The sequence below is a fragment of the Pelophylax lessonae genome (assembly GCF_965119305.1).
Source record: "Pelophylax lessonae genome assembly, chromosome: 6".
Taxonomy (NCBI): domain Eukaryota; kingdom Metazoa; phylum Chordata; class Amphibia; order Anura; family Ranidae; genus Pelophylax; species Pelophylax lessonae.
Window position 1 is genome coordinate 18,676,324 of NC_138773.1, and position 27,837 is coordinate 18,704,160.

The window sequence follows — 27,837 nt, forward strand, 5'->3', positions numbered from 1 at the left end:
TTCTTCCACAAATTGTGCTTTTTCTTCCCTCGTTCCCTGAGTGTTTGTTCTTTCCTTCTTTCTTTGATGAAGTCATGTGATGTGGTGACGTAATGCTTAGGGACGACTTCGCGCTGCAAGCAGAAGTGTGCAGAACGCCATTTTGTTGGAGGTACAAGGAGGCTGCATCCGTATGGGAAAACACACCGGCTATTTTTCCATTTGCATAATGTGAGTGAAATCATTTATAATTTTACAAAAATAAAGTCTGATATACAGTGAGCACTATTAGTGTTACTCTCTTCTGGGTCCCACAGGATGATACCTATCGAGGGGACCAAGAATGGCGATGAATTGTCTCCCCAGCATTTAGGGAGAATAGTAGTTTCCCATGCTATAGAGGGAAAAAGTGCTTTTAAATCTGAATCATATCAGATATATCTAATAAAGTGAGAGCAGTGACACACTGGTGGAGGGTGAATGCAGCCAAAACACCTAATAGAACCCAGTTGCAGTCGCTTGTAAATTTAGGTTTACTTATATGCAGGAAGATTAGAAGTAAAGGATATTTGGAACAATTGGATTGCATCTTCTATTATTTGATGGATACTTTGTGGTACGAAGGGAGTGCCACAATAGATGTAATCTTTATGCAAAGAGATCTACACAGCAGAGGTGTCCCACCTTAAAATTGTTTGTGTATGTATATATATATATATAATATATATATATATATATATATATATATATATATATATATATATATATATATATATATATATAACAGCCTAAATATATTCTTATGGGACTTTGCTTTCTCTGGCATGAATTGCATGTATGTCAGCTAGTGATACCGAGATAAGAGATAAGAGCATTGGTTATATCACTTTTAATCATGTGTGTGTGTATATATATATATTGTTTTTTAATATCTATTTACTTTTTTCCATTTGAATACAGTAAACCCCCCTCCATTGCGGGGGTTACGTTCCGGACCCAGCCGCGAAAAGTGAAATTCCACGAAATAGAAAAACCCTATATAAATACATTGTAGGCATGTTTTTTTTACTGTCACTGTACGTGTAAAAGCATTTTAAGTTCTTTAAACACACTTTTAAAACAATAGAAACTCATTTAAACACATAAACGATACTGAGAGACATAGCAAGAGCTATGGAAAACACAAAAATATTTCATTTTTAATGATTTATATAGTAAAATAACATTACAAAAAAAAACGCGAATTACCGGGCCGCAAAAACTGAACCGCGATGGAGCGGGGGATTACTGTATACACAAGAGGGTATTTAGTATATATTGAGTTGTAAATTGAAACACTACTAAGAATTGTATTATATTAGATCATTTGTCACATTGCACGGTATCACTGTTACATATAATGACTTTACATGTAAGTGCAGGTGTGAACACTGTTGTCAGCAGTAGAGTTGGGCGAATAGTTTGAGAGGAGCAAAAGTTTGGCCAGAACTTCGCCCATTCAGTTGTTGTCCGAACACCCAAATTTTCTGTGCGTTCGGCGGGCTATTTGCCTGCCAAATGCACAGCCAATATGTTGTTAAGGAGCGGGGCCTGCCACCGCATCCTCCACAGCGGATGAGTCATCAGCTATCAGCAGGCTTCCTGGCCCACAGCTGAAAAGTAAAAAAAATGCAAGTAAAAAAGAAAAAAATGCGTGGGGTCACCACCCCAGTCCAGACCAGGCCCTACTCATTCACCAAATAAACTGTCAAAAATAAATAAAAATACTACACAAGGTTTTGACCATCGCCAATCATGATGCTTGCCGCACCGCTGGAAAAAAAAAAGCCCTGCCCATGACGAAGGCTGCCAGCCGAATGTCTCCTCCGTTTAGTGAAAGTTCTTAAATAGGTAAGGGGCTGGGTCACCTGGTGAGGCCACCTGGTGGCCTTGCCCCCTTTATGACATCACTGAGCGGTGATGTCACAAGGGGGTAGGGCCACCAGGTGACATCACAAGGTGGACCCCGACCCTTATCTATTTAAGAACTGTCACCGGACAGAGGAGGCATTCGGCAGTCAGCCGTCAACGAATGTGAAGCGTTGGGTTATTTTTTTCGAGTTCAGCGGTTCGGCGGGCATCCTGATTGATAATGGAGAGGGAGAGCTCTCTGGTGAGTGAGAGACAAAAGGGGGAGCATGAGTTTGAACACCAGTATCAAGCCTACAATAAATATGTTGGAGCACCTTTAAAGAGCACCTGTCACTTTATGAACTATTGATGAACTTATCATTAAGGCATCTTTGAGGACACTCGGATTTGGAGCACTTTTAAATAGCACTAGTTACTCTATTAGTTATAGAAGGTCTTATTCATGGATTACATCTGATATATACTCACATTCTATATGAAATTTTGTTTTGAATCTTATAAATTTTGTCACACAAGAACAGTTCTATTTATGGTTAAGCACTTTAAAGAGCACCTATCACTTTTATTAATTTTCTCCTGATGGTTATTCTGGATATTATTTGCACATGGTTATCAATTTACTTTACGTTAGTAAGTAATACTGTCATTTCTCATACTATTACAATATCCCAATAAGCAGCGCCACACCCACCCCACTTTTCCATTTCCAACAATCAGTCTTTTTTTTCTTTTCAGGGAAAGCAGCAGCTTTCTCATATTCATTTAGGTACCACACAAGCATTGTGCGGAACCAGCGTTGTATTATACTGTTTGGGCAGATCAACCATCCGTGGCATCTATCCACAGCAGGTGGTGCTACTTTTGTCTCTTTTTTTTCTTTCTTTTTTTTTAGAAAATGTTATTGAAAATTAAGTTACAGGTACAAAAACCAAACAGTACGTTAGAACAGGATAATGACTGTAACCAAATGTATTGGGCCTTGGGCCTGATGTGGGTCTGCCATGATCACCGGCTACACCAACAGCACATTTAAGCTGATTGCCCAAGTGTGAGATCTGAGTCAAAGAACAGTCTGGCATCTTTGGTTTGTTTTGTTTTATATGGGGATGGGAGAAGGGAGTGGGATACTCCTCTGGCTCAACTAGGGACAAATTGGGACACCTGAGAAAAAATGCCTTTCAGTGCTGACTTGACACCGGCTGGATGCTGACCAACGCTTGCTGGCCCTTGAAATCACTGACTTGCTGTACTGTATTGAAAACTAACTTCTGACACTCTGGTTAGTTCAAAAGTCCTTGACTGTACTGAAGACTAACTTCTGATGCTCTGATTAGCTCAAAAGTCTTTGACACTGCTACCTCCAGTCCTTCCTCACTGAGATAGACTCTTGCAATGCTGCTGCAACTCTTAACACTGTACTCATTGCACTTTACACTCTGCACTGTTCTCCTGCACTTCAGGGCCCAACCACTGGCACCCCCTTTGCTCTTCAGGATCACCACTGGCACCCCCTTTACTTTGCTCCTGCAACGGCTAGCTAGCTCCTGGATCCCTCTGACCTTCTCCGGAGTGGTCCCCTCTCACTAGGCAGAACCCCAGGGGCAGTTTGCAGTACTCACGACTGGGAATGCTTTCCTGAAACTCAACCCCTCTCAGCTCTGCTGGTCCTCGGCACACCGGATCCTCTCTGCAGCTCAGCTCAGCCCTCTGTCCCCTCAGGCAAGCTGCCTGGGACACCCAATTCCTCTTGACAGGAGGAAAGACAGCCGTACCCTCCCTCCTGGGACTCTGCTTCCCGCCAAAGACGCTGCGTCATGGTTAGGGTGAAGGGGTCCAGGGGTACGGGGGCTGTGTAATGTAAAGGGGTCCGGGGCTGTGTAATGTAAAGGGGGCCTTCCTACATTTTGCTGCAGTGCGTGGAGGCGCTACACGTGACACGCCAATGAGCGGTTCGTCGCCTGCACACCTGGGGGGGTTGCCAGATATAGGATCCGCCCCGGGTGCCAAATGCTCTAGGTACGCCCCTGCTCTGAACCATGACAACCTAGCTGAAAATCATGGCCCTGCTGATAAGCAGTCAAAGCCTACTATACTTTACCTAGCACCTACTTTGTAGGGTGCTACATCCACCCCACACCAAACAAAGTCATTTCCCCATTAACTCTGAGGCAGCTGCTTCCTATGAAAAACTTCAGCCAAAATCTCAGGAGTATCCCACAAACCTGGAAAAAGGGGTAAAAGGGAAGGAACAAATGTACAAATTTTGGCTGGATTATTCACACTTCTTTGATTCAAACACATAGTAATTTAGCTGTATATTAAATCTACTGACTCAGTCTATCAGTTTACATTTATTTAGGACATTTGATTAGTAAAGTTAAGCACTATTCACCCAGTGGCGTCACTAGGGTTGGTGTCACCTGGTGCGGTAAAACATGGTGTCACACCCCCCCCCTATATTCGGGCCGGGCAGCAGCTCAGCGTTGGGAGTTTTTTGTAGCAGGTTGCGACGGTCAATAAGGCCTAGAGGATAGCAGGTTAGGCACTTCCTAATGGCTCAGTCCCTAGGAGCAGTAACGGATAATGGCTGACAAGCCATCCTGCCAGACCCAGCAAAAATGCAGCAATGATCCCTCTGGTTAGACGTTCGCTCCCTCTGGGTTGACCAGGCTGACTTTGGTCAGTAGTGTAGCCCGTCTGTACCCTGGCAATGAAAAAGTCTTTCTCTCTCTGGTGGTGCTGGGCAGCAGCATGGCCCTCTCTCTGGTGGTGCTGGGCAGTGTGGCTCTCTCTGACTTCCCCCAGCACAGTCCTCTCTTTATGGTGTTGCACTCACTCCCTCAGCTTTTTCCCAGGTTCCCAGTCCTCAATCTCTCCCCCTAGCAGAGTGCATGCTGGGGGCTGTGGTCTGCTCCCTGTGGACTACAAATGGGGCCACCAATCTTCTGGGACTACATGTCCCATGATGCCCCCCTAGTCTCTTCTGATTGGCCCTGAGCGGTGGCCAATGGGAAGGGAAAAAGACTGGGCAGTAAGCTAGGCGGCAATCAGATGAGAGCCGCTCTCTCTTCTCCTGCACTGCTGACAGGAGAAAAGATGGGGGGGGGGTGGGGGAAGATAAACTGACAGCCCACAGCTCGCTACCTGTTCTCTGGTGGACTGAGCGAGGAAAAAAGCCTGCTGTCACCGCTTAATCATACCTCCCAACTTTTGAACTTCAGAATGAGGGACACTGGAGGAGGGAAAAGACCTGCGGCATGCTAGGTCACGGTAAATTGTGGGAGGAGCTTAAAGGATATGTTTAATCAAAACCCAGGCTTCCTTGTACCTATAAAATATGCTTTGATTGTTTTGTCTGAGCCTACCTTAAAGAATAAATTCAATAAAAAAGTCAGGGACTGCATAGCAACCAGCAACTGCTGAGACAATGAAGACTTTGGTGAGAAGTATATAATGTACAGTATTGTGTATATAGTGCGGGAGTGTGTAAAGCAGAGCACAGGGGTTGGGGAGTGCTGCAGCCAGTGACAGGTTTAGGATACCTAGTGCAGGCTGCAGGGGTCCAGGATGTGTAATGCAATGGGTTCAAGATTTAGATGAATGTAATGCACAGAAGGCTGTAGCCAGTGCTAGGTTTAGGAGTACATGATACACACAGAAAGCATGGTCCAGGAGTAAATAATGCACAGAACGCAGGGCCCAGGAGTGTGTAATGTATAAAAAAAAAATCAGGAGTACAAAACAAAAAGAGTGCAGGAGACAGGGATGTGTAACTCAGTGTAGGGGTAAGGAAAGGGTAAAATTCCTCCCAAAATAAAAGAGATGGTCAGAGACTACAGACATGATAAAGGAGATGGTCAAAGACTGGAAATAATACAGGAGATGGTCAGAGACTACAGACATGATACAAGATATGGTCAGAGACTGCAGACATGATACAAGATATGGTCAGAGACTGCAGACATGATACAAGAGATGGTCAGAGACTGCAGACATGATACAGTTGATAGTCAGAGACTGCAGACATGGTACAAGAGACTGCGGACATGATACAAGAGACTGTCAATGACTGTGGACATGATACAAGAGACTGTCAGAGACTGAGGACCTGATACAAGAGACTGTCAGAGACTGTGGACATGATACAAGAGACTGTCAGAGACTGAGGACATGATACAAGAGACTGTGGACATGATACAAGAGACTTTCAGAGACTGCGGACATTATACAGGAGATGGTCAGACTGCAGACATTATACAGGAGATGGTCAGAGACTGCAGACATAGTACAGGAGATGGTCAGAGACTGCAGACATTATACAGGAGATGGTCAGAGAATGCAGACATAGTACAGGAGATGGTCAGACACTGCAGACATAGTACAGGAGATGGTCAGAGACTGTGGAAATAATACAGGAGATGATCAGAGACATGTGGACATAGTACAGGGGTTTTCGGAGACTGTGGACATAGTACAGGGGTTGTCGGAGACTGCGGACATAGTACAGGGGTTGTCGGAGACTGTAGACATAGTACAGGGGTTGTCGGAGACTGTGGACATAGTACAGGGGTTGTCGGAGACTGTGGACATAGTACAAGGGTTGAAAAAAGTCTGGTGTGCTAAATTGTTACCATCATGAACAAGTGTTATGTGATACCAAAACTTGACCTTATTAAACAATTGTGATGATTACAAAAAATAAAATACAGAGTGAATAAATGTTCCTTGAAAGAATATTACTTAAAACAAAATTATGCAATTGTCACACAGAATAAAAAGTCCAAATGTAATCATCACAATTGTTTAATAAGATCAAGTTTTGGTATCACATAACACTTGTTCATGATGGTAACAATTTAGCGCACCAGACTTTTTTCATCACTATTTATTCCTATTGGATCTTTGGTTGCAGCTCACATACATTTAACAGCGCACTTTTTTACATACATTATAGTACAGGGGGTTTTGGAGACTGGGAGCATGCTTCTGTAGTTTACAAGAGACTGGAGACATAGTACATGGCACTCTCCTAAAACATAAAATACTGTTGAAGTTCAATTTTCTCGAAGTTAAAAAGAACATGAACGATCCTTCCAGTGATAATGTGCCAGCAGTGCAAGGGTTACCTGCAATTTACTTTGTCCTACGGTAGCTTCTTCTATCCTGACAAAGAATGCAATAATCAGCAGCGTGGTGTGCCTCCTCCCCCCTCCTCCCCCTCCTCCTCTCTGTACAGGAAGTAAACATCACGGAGGAGGGGTGGCTTCAGTTCAGTGTACTCCGTCTGTACACACAGTGAGAAGTGAAGACTGGAGGCAGCTGGGGAGACATCCCGGGCCGATGTCACCCCTCTGGTGGGTGTCACCCGGTGCGGACCGCCCCCACCGCACCCCCATAGTGACGCCACTGTATTCACCCTATGCTTTTTGATAAGTACAACCAATATGAGGTCACTTCCTGATTGATATAGAGGCTTGGACCGCACGTCGCCGCCATCTTGGACAGGTGGGCGGAAGTACAGGTGGAAGCAGCTTCCTGGCTCTAGTATATATAAATCCTAATATTATGGTACACACGCATGGCAACTCTCCTATTATTATATCCTGTTGGATGAAACGCGTCAGTAACCTCATACTGCCATCTCTTCAATACATGCGTTGTCTTACAAGATGTTTTGTAAGTGTATTCCTTTCTTTTAATAAATTATTGCTGAAGCAATTTTACACTATGTTTGCACTATCTGGTTATTTTCATGTATGTCCCATCCGTTTGGAAGTCTGGGTGTCTCTTTGCTGAATATCCTGGTCATCCTGGCACCAACATCTGACAAGTGTATTCTGTATGAAGAGACCTACTACCATAATCTGCTCTGAATGACCCATATTCTATATGGAATTTTGGGTCCATGCTTTCCAGTGAGCGCATTCATATTATCCTGTTGGTGTTGGAATCTTTCACTATCACCACATTTATTTCTTATTTGGAAGTCACTTTTGCACTTGGGACTATTTATTATCAATATGGACTTTGTTTACTCATATTTGCTTTATTGAGGATTGTTCTCCTTTGTTTATGACATTTGTTTCATATAAGTGTCACCTTTTTTTTACTTGATGACTATAATATGTTTTGCACATGTATAGTTTTTAGCACTGCACTTATTTATTTTTGATTTTTCACCACTACTTATGTCAGGTTGAAGTGCTGGCAGCTTTTCACAGATTCACGCGGTTTGATTTTTATCATGAATGTACAAATAAATTATGTGGAAAAATATAGCTATACATTACTCTGCTGTACACATATACAAACAATTTAGGTGCATGAAGATGATGCACCCCCCACCAAACAAACTCGCTTGGTGGGGATTTCAAGCAAAACACAATTTACACTCCCTCACTGACTATCTCTATGATGAACCCACCTATAGAGAAATAGAAGAAAAAGTTAGTCAACTGCATACATTTAAGGAAATACAAGACTAACTAACTGTACAGTTGAGTGAGAAGACCCTCCTACTCAGGGAAACCTTCTCACTCGAAACAAACAAAAATAAAATTCCCAGTTCAATTTGCCAACCAGTCTGCTTACCAACCAAGTTAACCTGTCTAACAGTTTGCGTCAAAACAGGGGTTTAGTTAGCACACATTTGCAAACGCATGTGAAAGCTGCAGGGCCACTTCACGGCTCCCTGTGTTACCTGCAGTCCTAGCTCTAATGAATTTATAAGAGTCTTCAAAGTGGAAGCACATGCAAGATAATGGATAGATAGGGGGCAGGTGAGCCTGGAGGTGGCCCATCCCTCCTGAAAGGTAATTGGGGGCATAATGGAGGCCCAGCTGATAGTATTACAGCAAAGGCATCCAGTATGTCCACTCACCAGTACACATTAACAACAAAGAGAATGCCCTCTGCCCCCACCTATAACTGGCCTTCATAGCAAAGAACACATGGAAGGGCAACGCTCATGAAACAAACAAAAATAAAATTCCCAGTTCAATTTGCCAACCAGTCTGCTTACCAACCAAATTGATCTGTCTAACAGATTGCGTCAAAACAGGGGTTTAGTTAGCACACATTTGCAAACGCATGTGAAAGCTGCAGGGCCACTTCACGGCTCCCTGTGTTACCTGCAGTCCTAACTCTAGTGAATTTATAAGAGTCTTCACAGTGGAAGCACATGTAAGCGAATGGATAGATAGGGGGCAGGTGAGCCTGGAGGTGGCCCATCCCTCCTGAAAGGTAATTGGGGGCATAATGGAGGCCCAGCTGATAGTACCTCCCCTGACTACCTCTGCTGACCAGTGTCTTGACTCGCTGGGACCACTCCTTCTGGGTAAGAAGTCTGTGCCCTAACACTGGCTAATTGTGCAGAGTCCTTTCTTTAAAGTAAGACACAGCGCCTCCTGGCTGTTTCTCAGAGTACTTCTTGGCAGGAACAGGGCAAGCCACTGGAGCCTATATGGCCTGCAATCCTGCCGAGTCAGGAAAGTAGCAACAGGGGTCTCTCAGGGCACCCCCCACCAAATCTTCTGAATGCACAGCTTGCGACAGTCACTCGTTTCAACTTCTTGCTTGCACTGTGGAAGTCTCTCACACAGTATTTGTAATCCACATATAGATCCTGGCCCGATGGCCCAAGGGATCTAGCATAGTAAAGTGTTCTCCTCCAGACCCTGGCCCGATGGCCCAAGGGGTCTACAATGAACTTAAACTTTCAACAAGAACTTGTAAACTCAGCATTGTATTTTACTCTCTTTAGCACTGTCTTGTGGTCAGTTGTGATGGCTAGCCAGCCATGTAAGTACAATTTGAAATTGTAGAAATTGTAGAAGAGCCTCCTTTTTTCTTTTTCTCTTGCTGGTTGTTTTTAAATGTAATAGTCTGGATGAGGAGCCCGGACATAAGCTCCTTGCTCATCCTTCACTCTTATAGACCAGGCCTGACCCATCTGGGCGGCGGACCTCCACTATATGAATAGAGCGCCCATAGTTCCACTGGACCTTTACAGAGGTAAATCTTTCTTTAAGCTCTGGTTCGGGGGAGTTCCGATATGGTTTAGGGACAAACAAAAAATCCCATATAGCCTCGCTGCACCAGAAGTCTCTGTATTTGTCAACCAATAACATTACTTCTCTCGGAGCATAGGGGTAATCGTACCCATATTCTAGTGCCACCTTTCGTTGTATTCACCTTTGCATACCGGACAGCCGGGGAAGAGTCTTTCTGTTACCTCTCCGAGTTGGAGAAAATGGAGTTATCACCCGCTGAATCATATTCTCATATGCGGCATTCTGATCCTGAGCCTGGGCAATATTACCAGGAGGGGTTAAATCTGGATTTCATTCAATATAAGTTTCACAGAATCCCATCTTTTGAGCTAAATCCCCTCTCTCCATAGCTTCCTTGGCCTCTTTATCAATCATCACTAGTGATGGATGAACATCGGCCGGGGCGGTTCGCGAACGTCAGCCACAAGTTCGCGGCGGGCCCCATTGACTTTAATGGAAGGCGAACTTTAAAAACCTTTAGGTCATATTTGCAGCCACAAAAGACTTACTAGCTGTGCACAAATAGTTCCACCACATGGAGAATGTCATAACCGAAGTATTGCAATTGGAAAAGTTGCCCTAAAAATATATACTGTATATATTTTTTTTTTTTTACAGCAAAATTTATTTTTTATTTTTCATAAATCAGCAAGAACTGACAGCAGCCGGTAAACACATGTCAAATACATATAGGGTCCATTCACACATCTGTAAAATGGGTCCGCATCCATTTCACAATTTGGTGGAACGTTTACAGACCCATTGATTTTCAATTCCAGTCTGAAAAATTAGGCATTCACAGGATAAAGAAGTAAGTCTCGGCAAATTCCAGGCCCCAAAAATTAGCCCACATGCGTTTACCTGACTGCTAAGAACATTGTATTCTGTGGCTGAAGGTACATTAGGCATTCACAGGATACAGAAGTAAGTGTCGGCCACTATAGGCCCCAAAAATTAGCCCACATGGGTTTTCGCTGACAGCTAAGAACGTTGTATTCTGTGGCTGAAGGTACATTAGGCATTCACAGGATACAGAAGTAAGTGTCGGCCAGTATAGGCCCCAAAAATTAGCCCACATGGGTTTACCTGACAGCAAAAAAAGTTGTATTCTATGGCTGGAGGTACATTAGGCATTCACAGAAAAAATATTTGTCGGCCCCGAAGGGCCGCAAAAATTTGGCATTCAATGGACATGAAATGCCTTTTATGCCGCTGTATTTAGCGAAGACAAGGACCCGGAATTGTTGTGGGTGGATGGCGGATATTTGTGGCCTGGCATGAGGAATTTCAATGAAACATGGTCTACTGTATTGAATTCCTCAGAGATCCATGCCTCATTCATTTTTATAAATGTGAGGTATTCTACACTGTCATGAGCTAGGCGAGTGCGCTTATCGGTCACGATCCCCACTGCTGCGCTGAACGTCCTTTCGGACAGGACACTGGACGGGGGGCAAGACAACAGTTCCATTGCAAATTGTGCAAGCTCTGGCCAGAGGTCAAGCCTGCCCACCCAGTAGTCCAGGGGTTCATTACTAGGGTTGAGCGGACACCTAGATGTCCGTGTTCGACGGGTTCGGCCGAACTTTAAAAAAAAGTCCGGGTCCGTGTCCCGGACTTTTACCGAACTTTTCCCGGACACCGAACCCCATTGAAGTCAATAGGGACCCGAACTTTAAGGCACTAAAATGGCTCTAAAACACCAATGGAAAGGGCTAGAGTGCTGCAAATGGCAGCAAAACGTAGTTAAGAGCATGAAGAACAGAAGCGGTATTCAGTGGACTGGAAGACCAGCCATGAAACCACCAAAATGTGGGACTTTAAAGGTGTATGGTAATGACACAGACAGGGCAATTGAAGATGAATAAAAAATCAACTTTAATATTTAACATATTACATTAAAAAAGGTACAATAAATGTACCCGAACATTGGTGGTCAAATATATAAGACAGACATTACAGTAGATATACAGATGAATACTACGTTCATTAGAAGCCGAGAAGATGCAGGGGGTCACCGAGGTCCTACATGTTTCGCCATTTCATTGGCTTCATCAGGGACTAAGTGACTTGTGACCTCTCGCAGTGGCTCTAAATACTAATAAATAAGAATGTTACTAGTGTTCATATGTGCATATAAACGCACAAAATCCAAATCAATATATTAGCATTTAAGGCATATAAATACAGATAAGCATTTCAAACTTACCAAAGCGTAATAAACATAGACACAGCAACTGTAAACTGCATGACTGGACGTGTGCATAACGTGGTGCCAGACCTCCCCCCGAAAGTCCCGGATGGACGCGGGGTGGTGAGTACCTTGAGAGGCCAACCAATGCTGGACCGGACTGGGACACAGTAATCGGCTAATTTGTCAAATGCGAAAGGGTAGAATAATAGGTTCCAACCTCTGAAAGGGGAAAGGGGGGGATAGGTTGGAGACTCATTAGAATATGTATTGGATCAAGCATATTAAGCCTTCAAGCAATTAGGCAGAGGATAAAAAACATATATATATGTATATATATGTTCCACATCAAAAACGGGAAAGTTAGAGGGTCCACAAAGGGAAACTATAAAAAAGAAGAACCAAAAATACCAGAATGAGTGTAAGAAACAGAATAAGTGTAAGTGTAAAAAACCAATAGAAGACCTTGTGCCGCAACACGTGCATGCAAAAGGAATCACGGGAAAGCAGTGATGAGCCAAAGAAAAAGGGGATAAAGGTGAATAGTAAGGTAGTGTATGGGTAGTCCCCTATTGATTTAGGGGGCGCCATGGAACAGAGACTGAAAAAAGGGGGGGGGAAAGAGAGATGGGACAAAGGTGCCGATAGTGAGGAATTGCAACGTGTGAACAGTATATACATATACCGGTGGACTAATAGAGAGGGAGTGAAAAAAGATAGTCCAAGTGCAAAGTGTGATGGTTTAAAGAGGATTACCAAGTGATCAGACCTTTAGTATGGAAACCAAGTAAAACCTAAATAATCAAGGGAGAAGAGAGCCCCAGGTAGAACTAAACAAGGAAGGAAAAAATAGCGAGTACAATACAATATTCCTAGCCAACAAGATGAGCCTTACCATAAGCCTGAATTAGATTTGCATCCGTCCCGCGCAGCGCAGCGTCAGGTAGTGGTGACCTGATCAAACTGCGCCGCAATCGGTCCTTATGTAGTCCGGTCCCACCGGAAGTGACACGGCCATAACCGGCCTCTATAGGTCACTTCCGGTGCGGGCGCCAACTAGTGGTCGGAAGAACGCACACCGCACATGTGCGGGGAGCGTCAACATCCGGCCAAAACATCCGTCCCTCGAAAGGGCGGATGCGGGAACCTCAGGGGGAGGAGCGGATAACTCCGCTAGAACACCCCCCTAGCCCCCGGCTTGGCGCCCGAGCACTGGCCAAGGGCCAAAGGGCAACTCGATAGGTATTGGCAACCAGAAAAACACATTCCATTGAAGATGCAGTAGGCAGTTTTACATACAGAAAGAACAATTAAAACAAATTAATAGAACAATCACTTATCAATTTGCGTCACTAAGGGCATATCCCTGAGACAGCATAGCTGTATCAGGGCGCAATCAATGCACATGTAATTATATAGAACAAAATTCAATGCAATAGTCGCATGGGAGTAGCGACTGAGAATTGATTAGAAACTAGTGAGAAATCATTGGAGAAAAAGGAAAGAGAAGGAGGAAAAAATAAAAGGAAGAAAGGGGGAAACGGAAAGACTGGAAGGGGAGAGAGAACTGAAGGATCAAGAAGGAGATCTATATCAAAGCTCAATGTGACCAATCTATTCCAAAAAGGGCTTGTAGGATATAGCGGTATTTAAACCGGGGTATTTTGTGGCCTGAAGTCTATAGATCCACTTAACTTCATTTTTGAGTATATTGTTATCAAAATTCCCACCCCGTGGATTTTGTTTTATTACTTCCAAGACAGAGAAGAGGATGGTATAGGGGTCAAACTTGTGGTGAACGCCAACGTGCTTACAGATGGGGGTGTACATTAGGCCCGCATCGATGTAATACAGGTGGTCATGTATACGCCGAGCGAAGGGCCTTTTCGTCTTACCGACGTAAAAGGCCCCACATATACAAGTGGCCAAATATACAACCCCCTCCGTAGAGCACGTGGCATAGAATCTAGGCTTGAGTGTGCCCCCCCGGGGGAGAGGCAAGAGATAACCTTCTCTAACCCAGGGGCATTCATCGCAGTTGCCGCAGCGAAAAGTTCCAAAGCCCCCCGTAGCGCCTAGTTCCGCCTCCACTGGAACTGAATAGTGGCTATGCACCAATTTATCCCTTAGGGAGCCCGCCTTCCTGTAGACCACCTCAGGGTAAGGTTTGACATATTTTGAGATGATGATATCATCTGTAAGAAAGTGCCAGTTTTTCGCCAATACACTTCTTAAGCTTTGGTGATGTTGGTTGAATCTGGTTATCATCTTGGTGGTGGTTGAAGTTTTTTGTTTGCGGGGCCCAAAGATTAGACCTTCTCTGTTTTGATTATTGGCTCTATTATACGCTTTCTTTAAGATACTTTTTGTATAGCCCCGTTCCAGTAAGCGTACTTGCAGGGCCTTGGCTTCACCTTTGAAATCTGCATCTAAAGTGCAGTTTCGTCGTATCCTGAGGTATTGAGAGTATGGAATACTCGAAACTAAAGAGCGTGGGTGGGCACTTGTATAGTGTAATATGGTGTTTCCCGCCGTACTTTTCCGGTACAGGGAAGTATACAAACTACCATCAGGGTCAAGAAACACCAAGGTGTCCAGGAAAGGCACTTGGACATAGTCAAAATGATACGTGAACTTGAGATTGAAGTTATTATTGGAAATATATTTTATAAATTCCGAGAGTTCATTTGGTGAGCCTGTCCACACGACGATAACATCATCAATGTATCTGCGCCACAAGGTTTTAAAGTACAGGATTTTAGGAATCTTAAAACCCTTATGCAACTTTTACAGGAAAACGAGGAGATGGAATGCGATGGCTCCTCATCCTCGGAGTCTGACTCTGACGGTGAGGACAATCATGCACCTAACCCTCGCAAATTTAGGGCAAAATCCACCAAATTCCCCAAACTTCAAACATGCCCAGCAGTTTGGGCTTTTCTCAAACAAAGCCAACGGGACATAGACAACTTGGCGGTCCCAAATTTTGGGACCTCCAACTTGTCTGTCTCCCAAAAACGTGCTTTGGACAGTCTAGTCCATAACGACCACATTGTCATCAAACCCTCTGACAAGGGTGGCAATGTGGTCGTTATGGACAGGCACCAATACGAAAACATGTGCATGGACATTCTCACCAACGCTGATTGGTATGTCCCAGTACCACAGGAGAAAGTAGAGGAGTCTAAAATCCAGTTGAATAATATCTTGATAAATGCTCTATATACTCACATTATAGATCAGGAGACATACGAATTTCTCAATGTTAAGTGGCCAATTCTACCTACATTCTATGCCTTGCCTAAGGTGCACAAATCTTTGGATAGACCCCCCGGTCGCCCCATTGTCTCGGGGATGGGTTCGATAACAGAACCAGCCAGCCAATTTGTGGACGATCAGCTTCGACCACATGTGACACGTCTTCCCTCCTACCTCAAGGACACACTAGAGTTGCTTCGAGTAGTGGAAGGACTAACGGTGCCGGCGGGTTCTCTGCTGGTTACCCTAGATATCGAAGCACTATATTCAAGTATTCCTCATGATCACGGTATGGAGGTGATCACGACCTTCTTAAAGGAACAAACCCACAAAAAATGGCCACTGGCTGAGTTCACCTTACAATTGTTGAACCATATCCTTAGGACAAATATCTTCACCTTTGCAGGCACTACATTCCTCCAGGTACAGGGGGTGGCGATGGGGACTTCATATGCCCCATCGTACGCCAACCTGTACCTGGGGGGATGGGAGAGAGAACTGTTCGCCGACGATTCCGCCTCGATGTATCTGCGCCACCTGGCCTTGTGGCGCAGATACATTGATGATGTTATCGTCGTGTGGACAGGCTCACCAAATGAACTCTCGGAACTTATAAAATATATTTCCAATAATAACTTCAATCTCAAGTTCACGTATCATTTTGACTATGTCCAAGTGCCTTTCCTGGACACCTTGGTGTTTCTTGACCCTGATGGTAGTTTGTATACTTCCCTGTACCGGAAAAGTACGGCGGGAAACACCATATTACACTATACAAGTGCCCACCCACGCTCTTTAGTTTCGAGTATTCCATACTCTCAATACCTCAGGATACGACGAAACTGCACTTTAGATGCAGATTTCAAACGTGAAACCAAGGCCCTGCAAGTACGCTTACTGGAACGGGGCTATACAAAAAGTATCTTAAAGAAAGCGTATAATAGAGCCAATAATCAAAACAGAGAAGGTCTAATCTTTGGGCCCCGCAAACAAAAAACTTCAACCACCACCAAGATGATAACCAGATTCAACCAACATCACCAAAGCTTAAGAAGTGTATTGGCGAAAAACTGGCACTTTCTTACAGATGATATCATCATCTCAAAATATGTCAAACCTTACCCTGAGGTGGTCTACAGGAAGGCGGGCTCCCTAAGGGATAAATTGGTGCATAGCCACTATTCAGTTCCAGTGGAGGCGGAACTAGGCGCTACGGGGGGCTTTGGAACTTTTCGCTGCGGCAACTGCGATGAATGCCCCTGGGTTAGAGAAGGTTATCTCTTGCCTCTCCCCCGGGGGGGCACACTCAAGCCTAGATTCTATGCCACGTGCTCTACGGAGGGGGTTGTATATTTGGCCACTTGTATATGTGGGGCCTTTTACGTCGGTAAGACGAAAAGGCCCTTCGCTCGGCGTATACATGACCACCTGTATTACATCGATGCGGGCCTAATGTACACCCCCATCTGTAAGCACGTTGGCGTTCACCACAAGTTTGACCCCTATACCATCCTCTTCTCTGTCTTGGAAGTAATAAAACAAAATCCACGGGGTGGGAATTTTGATAACAATATACTCAAAAATGAAGTTAAGTGGATCTATAGACTTCAGGCCACAAAATACCCCGGTTTAAATACCGCTATATCCTACAAGCCCTTTTTGGAATAGATTGGTCACATTGAGCTTTGATATAGATCTCCTTCTTGATCCTTCAGTTCTCTCTCCCCTTCCAGTCTTTCCGTTTCCCCTTTTCTTCCTTTTATTTTTTCCTCCTTCTCTTTCCTTTTTCTCCAATGATTTCTCACTAGTTTCTAATCAATTCTCAGTCGCTACTCCCATGCGACTATTGCATTGAATTTTGTTCTATATAATTACATGTGCATTGATTGCGCCCTGATACAGCTATGCTGTCTCAGGGATATGCCCTTAGTGACGCAAATTGATAAGTGATTGTTCTATTAATTTGTTTTAATTGTTCTTTCTGTATGTAAAACTGCCTACTGCATCTTCAATGGAATGTGTTTTTCTGGTTGCCAATACCTATCGAGTTGCCCTTTGGCCCTTGGCCAGTGCTCGGGCGCCAAGCCGGGGGCTAGGGGGGTGTTCTAGCGGAGTTATCCGCTCCTCCCCCTGAGGTTCCCGCATCCGCCCTTTCGAGGGACGGATGTTTTGGCCGGATGTTGACGCTCCCCGCACATGCGCGGTGTGCGTTCTTCCGACCACTAGTTGGCGCCCGCACCGGAAGTGACCTATAGAGGCCGGTTATGGCCGTGTCACTTCCGGTGGGACCGGACTACATAAGGACCGATTGCGGCGCAGTTTGATCAGGTCACCACTACCTGACGCTGCGCTGCGCGGGACGGATGCAAATCTAATTCAGGCTTATGGTAAGGCTCATCTTGTTGGCTAGGAATATTGTATTGTACTCGCTATTTTTTCCTTCCTTGTTTAGTTCTACCTGGGGCTCTCTTCTCCCTTGATTATTTAGGTTTTACTTGGTTTCCATACTAAAGGTCTGATCACTTGGTAATCCTCTTTAAACCATCACACTTTGCACTTGGACTATCTTTTTTCACTCCCTCTCTATTAGTCCACCGGTATATGTATATACTGTTCACACGTTGCAATTCCTCACTATCGGCACCTTTGTCCCATCTCTCTTTTCCCCCCCCTTTTTTCAGTCTCTGTTCCATGGCGCCCCCTAAATCAATAGGGGACTACCCATACACTACCTTACTATTCACCTTTATCCCCTTTTTCTTTGGCTCATCACTGCTTTCCCGTGATTCCTTTTGCATGCATGTGTTGCGGCACAAGGTCTTCTATTGGTTTTTTACACTTACACTTATTCTGTTTCTTACACTCATTCTGGTATTTTTGGTTCTTCTTTTTTATAGTTTCCCTTTGTGGACCCTCTAACTTTCCCGTTTTTGATGTGGAACATATATATACATATATATATGTTTTTTATCCTCTGCCTAATTGCTTGAAGGCTTAATATGCTTGATCCAATACATATTCTAACGAGTCTCCAACCTATCCCCCCCTTTCCCCTTTCAGAGGTTGGAACCTATTATTCTACCCTTTCGCATTTGACAAATTAGCCGATTACTGTGTCCCAGTCCGGTCCAGCATTGGTTGGCCTCTCAAGGTACTCACCACCCCGCGTCCATCCGGGACTTTCGGGGGGAGGTCTGGCACCACGTTATGCACACGTCCAGTCATGCAGTTTACAGTTGCTGTGTCTATGTTTATTACGCTTTGGTAAGTTTGAAATGCTTATCTGTATTTATATGCCTTAAATGCTAATATATTGATTTGGATTTTGTGCGTTTATATGCACATATGAACACTAGTAACATTCTTATTTATTAGTATTTAGAGCCACTGCGAGAGGTCACAAGTCACTTAGTCCCTGATGAAGCCAATGAAATGGCGAAACATGTAGGACCTCGGTGACCCCCTGCATCTTCTCGGCTTCTAATGAACGTAGTATTCATCTGTATATCTACTGTAATGTCTGTCTTATATATTTGACCACCAATGTTCGGGTACATTTATTGTACCTTTTTTAATGTAATATGTTAAATATTAAAGTTGATTTTTTATTCATCTTCAATTGCCCTGTCTGTGTCATTACCATACACCTTTAAAGTCCCACATTTTGGTGGTTTCATGGCTGGTCTTCCAGTCCACTGAATACCGCTTCTGTTCTTCATACTTTATATCAGGGATGTGGTGTTTTTGGTTGGCTTTAGGTGCAACTTTGTCAGTCACCCAATTTCAATTTTTTGTATGTAGTTAAGAGCATGGCAAGTGCTCTGCAAACAAATGTGGATAGGGAAATAACTTAAAACAACAAAAAAAAACAGAAAAATAAAACAATGTTCTTCATCTCTGAAGGACGAGGCCCATATGGAGTATGAGGGAGGTTGAGGTGGTGGTGGATGTGGCGGTGTCATAGGCGTGCGCACAGGGTGTGCCGGGTGTACCTGGGCACACCCTAATCACCTAGGGCACATAGCATTATCGCTCTGTTTGCCAGTGAGGAGATGGGAAAGATCTCCCTCGGACCTGCTCTGCTCTATTTCTCTTTGCCAGGATGTATCGGGGCCATGTACATGTAGGCAAACACATGCATGTGTATTTCAACTTTGGGGTGCACACCCTAATGCAATAGGCTGCGCACACCTATGGGCGGTGTAGGTGGAAGCGGCGGTGGAGGAGGACCAGGGCCGGATTAAGAGCATCATGATCTTGGTGCTGAGGATTTTGAAGGGCCTTAAGGGCCGTGCCTTGCCATGCACCCAGAGGAGGAAGGGTGCAGCCATGCATGCCTTATTCAACATGGGATGCTGTCTCTGAAGCCCATAAACACATCCATGCATCGGCAACTGTCCCTCCTTGTCCGGCCTTCGCGTTGTGTGGGGAGGTTCTGAGGGTGCTGCCTGGGGAAGCGAGCATAGAAGCCAGACTTCTGTGTTTACAAGTGACAGAAGAGCGGTAACAGTGAATATGGCCAACCCGGGGCCTATATAAAAGGTAGGGGCCTGGAGCTGCAGTTCCAATAGCCCCTACGTTAATTTGGCCCTGAGGAGGAGGACGAGGTAGCCAACACTGCTTCTTTTCACAAATTTTAAATGAGGGTACACCCCAAAAGAGTGAGAAAGAGCAAAAATGGAACAATGGGTGGGTAAGGTCGGTATCCATTGCTATTCTGCATAAGGTACAGAAAAGTCCCGTGGGATCCATGCCTAGTTCATTTTAATGAACGTGAGCTTGTCCACATTGTCTCTGGACAGGCGGCTGCGCTTGTCTGTTATAACGCCCCCAGCCGTGCTAAATACCCGTTCAGATAATACACTGGCTGCAGGGCACGCCAGCACCTCCAAGGCGTAAAGGGCAAGCTCAGGCCATGTGCCCAATTTGGAGACCCAGAAGTTGAAGGGGGCAGACCCCTCATTCACTACATGTAGGCGTGTGCACACATACTGCTCCACCATGTTGGTAAAATGCTGCCTCCTGCTAAGACGTTCCATCTGAGCTGCTGGTGCTGCTGTTTGTTGTGGCGTGCTGACAAAGCTTTTCCACATTTCGGCCATGCTAACCCTGCCTTCTGAGGTGCTGGCGGTGCCCTGGTTGCGTTGGCGACCTCCTCCTCCTCCTCCTCGGCCTTGTGCTTCCACTGTGGCCCCGCTGTCAGATGGGAATGCCAGCAGCATCGCGTCTACCAGCGTGCGCTTGTACTCGCGCATCTTGCGATCGCGCTCCAGTGAGTGAATTAAGGACGGTACGTTGTCCTTGTAACGGGGATCCAGCAGCGTGGCCACCCAGTAATCAGCACAAGTTAGAATGTGGGCAACTCGGCGGTCGTTGTGGAGACACTGCAGCATGTAATCGCTCATGTGTGCCAGGCTGCCCAGAGGCAACGAAAGGCTGTCCTCTGTGGGAGGTGTATCGTCCGTGTCCTCTGTATCCCCCCAGCCACGCACCAGTGATGGCCATGAGCTGGCCTGGGTGCCACCCTGCTGTGAACATGGTTCCATCTCCTCCTCCAGCTCCTCCTCATCCTCCTCATCCTCCAGAACTGTGCCCCTGCTGGACAATTGTGTCCCTGGCGTTTGTGTGTGCAGGAACCCACCCTCGGAGCCCCTTGCAAATGACTGCCCTGAAAGCCTTTGAAATGTTACCTCTTCATCCTCCTCCTCCTCCTCCTCATCCTGTGCCACATCCTCTTCCATCATCGCCCGAATTGTTTTTTCAAGGAGGCATAGAAGTGGGATAGTTAAGCTGAGAACAGCGTCATTGCCACTGGCCATGTTGGTGGAGTACTCAAAACAGCGCAACAAGGCACACATGTCTCGCATGGAGGCCCAGTTATTGGTGGTGAAGTGGTGCTGTTCCGCAGAGCGACTCACGCGTGCGTGCTGCAGCTGAAACTCCACTATGGCCTGCTGCTTCTCGCACAGTCTTTGCAGCATGTGCAAGGTGGAGTTCCACCTTGTGGGCACGTCACATATGAGGCGGTGAGCGGGAAGGCCGAAGTTACGCTGCAGCGCTGCCAGGCGAGCAGCAGCAGGGTGAGAACGCCGAAAGTGCGCACAGACGGCCTGCACTTTCTGCAGCAGCTCTGACATATCGGGGTAGTTTTTAAGGAACCTCTGCACCACCAAATTCAGCACATGCGCCAGGCAAGGGATGTGCGTCAAACCGGCTAGGCCCAGAGCTGCTATGAGATTTTGCCCGTTATCGCACACCACCAGGCCGGGCTTGAGGCTCGCTGGCAGCAACCACTCATTTGTCTGCTGTTCCATGCTCCTCCACAACTCCTGCGCGGTGTGTGGTTTGTCCCCCAAACAGGCAAGTTGTAAAACTGCCTGCTGTCGTTTAGCCCTGGCCGTGCTGAAGTTAGTGGTGAAGGTATTACGCTGTCCGGATGAGGAGGCGGTAGAGAATGAGGTAGCGGAGTAGGATGAGTTAGGAACAGGAGGCAAACTGAAGCGCCCTGCAATCCTCGGTGGTGGAAGGACATGCGCCAAATTGCTATCCGCCTCAGGCCCATCCGCCACTGCATTTACCCAGTGTGCCGTTAGGGAGATATAACGCCCCTGACCGTGCTTACTGGTCCACGTATCGGTAGTTAGGTGGACCTTGGCACAGATGGCGTTGCGCAGTGCACACCTGATTTTTTCCCCCACTTGGTTGTGCAGGGAAGGGATGGCTTGCCTGGACAAGCAGTGGCGGCTGGGCACGACGTACTGTGGGACAGCCACCGACATAAGCTTTTTAAAACTGGGCGTCTCCACCAGACGGAATTACAGCATTTCAAAGGCCAATAATTGTGAAATGCTGGCATTCAGGGCCAGGGATCGCGGGTGGGTAGGGGGGTACTTCCTCTTCCTCTCAAGTGTTTGGAAGATGGAAAGCTGAACTCTTCCAATCTATGCATACCAACGATGATCCCAAACAATGGAGCTTCCTGTCGGATTTCTCCAATGACTATAAAAAGCTAGAGGAGATCTTCAGACAGCATTGGCCCATTTTACAAATGGATAGAACACTAGCCCCAGTTCTTCCAGCCAAACCATCGTTCATTTATCGACGATTCCCGAATTTCGGAGATCAGGTCGTTAAGAAGGTATTAGATCCCCCAAACGTCTCCTTCTTTCCGGACATGAGGGGTTCCTTCACCTGTGGTAGGTGTAGGGCTTGTTCCTTTACACCGACCAATTTCAGGAGAAGAGAATCCTTCACAGTTCCGGCTATTGCTAAAACTTTCAAAATAAAAAATTTGATCACATGTGATACCACACATGTGGTCTATGGATTGATGTGCCCCTGCAACCTAATATATATAGGTCGCACTAAGAGGGCATTGAAGGTGAGAATAGGTGAACATATCACCAATATTTTGAAAGGTTTGCGAGAACACAATGTGTCCGCACACTTTCGTAAATTCCATCAGAGAGATCCCAGGAGTCTTCACTTTTGGGGCATAGAGCGCGTGACCCCGTCGTGGCGGGGCGCCAATTGGGTGAGAGAATTATCCAAACGTGAGACTAAGTGGATTTTTCTCACCCAGGCCCTCGCCCCGACGGGGTTAAATATAGAGTTGGACTTGAATTGCTATATTAGTAATTCGTGATACTTATAGTCTGCCTTTTTTGGGGTTATTCCTTATGTTTTAGGACCCCATGAGATTATCTGGTTGTGGATGAATAATACCAATAATTTACCATCTTTTTACATTTTCTTTTGTATTTTATGGTTGACATACTACAATGTATATGGGTGTGACTTTGTAGTATTTTTTATTTATGTCTATTCTATTTTATTTTTGGTATATTTCATGTAATTTAGCTATGTCCTTTATGATTTTAGAGTCATGTGCACATATGTTGATATTGAATTATATGTATGGCTGAGGGCGCCCTGCAGACTCTATATCAGCATAGGGGAGACCCTTAATATATTGCTTTAAACATGGCAATTGGCATCAGCTAGCTCCATTTTTATTTGAGCATCCGTGGGCCCATTGCTTATCAAGCCGGGCATTTCCGGCGCTGCTAAAAGTTCTCTGCAGTGTCATGGCCTTTGTTTATTTACAGAGGACATACGTAATTTCAGATGTGTCTGGTTACTTCCGCTTCCGGAAGCGCTGGTTCTCTTCCGGCCGGCTCACCGCTATGCTGATTGGTTGCGGTGCGCTCCAGCGGAGGTATATAGATGGTGGATGGCGACGTCTGGTCACGCCCCCAGTTGAAGTCGGAAATGACGAAACGCGTCGGGGCGTGACCAGACGACGCATCCGACACCACGTGGTACGGTAGAGGACCCACCCGGAAGTATCGGGGTTGGCGTGGAGTCAACCCGGGAGGCTATTCGTGTGAGGATTCCTGCCTGACCGCTGTTGATTGTTATATGGAAGCCTTACCTTTTCCTACATATGTGAGTGCAATTCTCTTTTTATAATAAAGTTGAGTTTTACAGTACTTCACTATTGTAGTCATTTTACCTTGCATGTGGCCATTATACTGAGTGGAGTTTGTGGAAGGGATATCGGATCTAGTGTATACAGCAAGGATTGATCAAGGCTGTTTCTGACACCCATCATTAATACCTTTGATTCCTGCTTTTTGTGCTCTTGTGTGAGAACACCTGAGCCACTATATCTGGTGAGTTGCCACTTCTACTGTGTGACACTTGGTGGTGGTTGAAAAAGGTGATCCATTAACAACATCACTCTATCCTGGACGGTCTATGGACTTTAAAGGACTTTTTATCCTATATTGAAGTGTTTTAAACACCCCTTATTTTATGGTTGTATTTTATGCAATTTGTGAGTTACATCATAAGTGACTTTTTGCGCTAAAATTATTCTTCATTCACATTGTGGAGATGGTTGTTGGTGACCCAGGTGGTGGTGTTGCTGACAGATCGTCTGTTTGCGGGGTGGCAGGTGCCGGTATGACTACAGAGGTGGCTGGAGCGGCCGAGACTGCAGCAGAAGAGGAAGCAGGATGAGCCAGAGACGTTTCTTGGTTTTGAAGGTGTGTACTCCACTGCAGCTCGTGCTTTGCACTTAGATGCCTGATCATGCAGGTTGTGCTCAGGTTGAGAAGGTTTATGCCTCGCTTCAGGCTCTGATTGCACAGGGTGCAAACCACTCGTGTCCTGTCATCAGCACATTTTCTAAAGAACTTCCACGCTAGAGAACTCTTTTGAGCTGACTTTGGTGCGCTCGTTCCCTTGCTGCGTTGGGCAGTAGCAGGCGTAGTGTCTAGGGCACGGCCGCTCCGCTTCTGCACCCTGCTACCTCTTCTGCTGTGCTGGTGGCTCTGTGCGACCACCGCCTCTTCCTCCAAACTACTCAGGTCACCTGCATGACCTACATTCCATGTGGGGTCGAGGACCTCATCGTCCTCCACATCATCTTCCACCCAGTCTTCACCCCTGCCCTCCCTGTCGGTCTCCACAATGCTGAACGCCGCAGCAGTTGGCACCTGCGTTTCGTCATCATCGGAGACGTGCTGTGATGTTCCTTCCATGTACTCATCTTGAGAAATAAGTGGTTGGGCATCGCTGCACTCAATCTCTTCCACTTCTGGGGCAGGGCTAGGTGGATGGCCCTGGGAAACCCTGCTGACAGAGTCCTCAAAAAGAATAAGAGACTGCTGTATGGCTTGGGGCTCAGACTGCTTGCCTGATTTGCAAGGGGGTGAGGTGAAAGACGGTTGGACATTGGCTGCAGGTGCCAACTCTGACCTTTCTGCAGTAGACTGGGTGGGAGACAATGTGAAGGAACTGGAGGCACTGTCAGCAGCAAACCAATCTACTATCGCCTCTACGTGTTCTGGCCTCATCACTTCTAGAGGCGTATGATGCCCTACCAAATACTGATGCAGGTTCTGTCGCCTACTCACACTTGAGGAAGGTGTTTCACTTGTGCGTGTAGCTGGCACAGATCGACCACGTCCTCTCCTTGCAACAGGAGCTCTAGCAGCAGCACCACCACCCAGGCCACGGCCCCTATTTGACGCTCTCCTCATATTTCTTGCCCTAGAAAGGTCTTTATTGAATAGCGGAACAAAAGAACAACAGTATCGCACGGGTGTATCTCACAGTCAAATATGCAAACTATGCCGCAATTTAATGTTTTTTTACACCAAAAGGGTGTGTATTGAATAGCGGAATAGGATAAAAAACTGTGTATCTCACACGTACAAACACAGACTAGGCCCGATTAAATTTTTTCCTACCCTAAAGGGAGGATGAGGAAGAGGAGTATGGAACAGGCAGCACCCTCAAATCTTCAGAAGTATGAGATGAAGCTCAAAAACTTGGAAAGGTGGATCTCACACGTACCGACACAGACTATTCCGCAATTTAATTGATCCCCAAAGGTTTTTATTGAATAGCGGAATAGGAAATATGATCAAAAAAAGTGTATGTATCTCACACGTACAGAAGCACACTAGGCCCCAATTACTATTGTTTGTACACCTAAAAGGATGGATGAGGAGGAGGAGGAGTATGGAACAGGCAGCACCCTCAAAGCTTCAGAAGTATGAGATGAAACCCAAAAACTTGGAAAGGTGGATCTCACACGTACCGACACAGACTATCCCGCAATTTAATTGATCCCCAAAGGTTTTTATTGAATAGCGGAATAGGAAATATGATCAAAAAAAAGTGTATGTTTTTCACACGTACAGAAGCACACTAGGCCCCAATTACTATTGTTTGTACCCCTAAAAGGATGGATGAGGAGGAGGAGGATGAAACAGGCAGCACCCTCAAATCTTCAGAAGTATGAGATTGTGTTCACTGTACCCCACAAAGATTGTGTTCACTGCACCCCAAAAGGATTGTCTTCACTGCACCCCACAAAGATTGTGTTCACTGTACACCACAAAGATTGTGTTCACTGCACCCCAAAAGGATTGTCTTCCCTGCACCCCACAAAGATTGTGTTCACTGTACCCCACAAAGATTGTGTTCACTGTACCCCCCAAAGATTTTGTTCACTGCACCCCACAAGGATTGTCTTCACTGCACCCCACAAGGATTGTCTTCACTGCACCCCAAAAGGATTGTCTTCACTGCACCCCACAAAGATTTTGTTCACTGCACCCCACAAAGATTGTGTTCACTGTACCCCACAAAGATTGTGTTCACTGCACCCCAAAAGGATTGTCTTCACTGCACCCCACAAAGATTGTGTTCACTGTACCCCACAAAGATTGTGTTCACTGTACCCCCCAAAGATTTTGTTCACTGCACCCCACAAAGATTGTGTTCACTGTACCCTACAAAGATTTTGTTCACTGCACCCCACAAAGATTGTGTTCACTGTACCCCACAAAGATTTTGTTCACTGTACCCCACAAAGATTGTGTTCACTGTACCCCCCAAAGATTTTGTTCACTGTACCCACAAAGATTGTGTTCACTGTACCCCACAAAGATTTTGTTCACTGCACCCCACAAAGATTGTGTTCACTGCACCCCAAAAGGATTGTCTTCACTGCACCCCACAAAGATTGTGTTCACTGTACCCCACAAGGATTGTCTTCACTGCACCCCACAAGGATTGTCTTCACTGCACCCCACAAAGATTGTGTTCACTGTACCCCACAAAGATTGTGTTCACTGCACCCCAAAAGGATTGTCTTCACTGCACCCCACAAAGATTGTGTTCACTGTACCCCACAAAGATTTTGTTCACTGCACCCCACAAAGATTGTGTTCACTGTACCCCACAAAGATTGTGTTCACTGCACCCCAAAAGGATTGTCTTCACTGCACCCCACAAAGATTGTGTTTACTGTACCCCACAAAGATTTTGTTCACTGCACCCCACAAAGATTGTGTTCACTGTACCCCACAAAGATTGTGTTCACTGCACCCCAAAAGGATTGTCTTCATTGCACCCCACAAAGATTGTGTTCACTGTACCCCACAAAGATTGTGTTCACTGTACCCCCCAAAGATTTTGTTCACTGCACCCCACAAAGATTGTGTTCACTGTACCCCACAAAGATTTTGTTCACTGCACCCCACAAAGATTGTGTTCACTGCACCCCAAAAGGATTGTCTTCACTGCACCCCACAAAGATTGTGTTCACTGTACCCCACAAGGATTGTGTTCACTGTACCCCCCCAAAGATTTTGTTCACTGCACCCCACAAAGATTGTGTTCACTGTACCCCACAAAGATTGTGTTCACTGTACCCCACAAATATTTTGTTCACTGTACCCCACAAAGATTGTGTTCACTGCACCCCAAAAGGATTGTCTTCACTGCACCCCACAAAGATTGTGTTCACTGTCTGTACCCCACAAAGATTGTGTTCACTGTACCCCCCAAAGATTTTGTTCACTGCACCCCACAAAGATTGTGTTCACTGTACCCCACAAAGATTTTGTTCACTGCACCCCAAAAGGA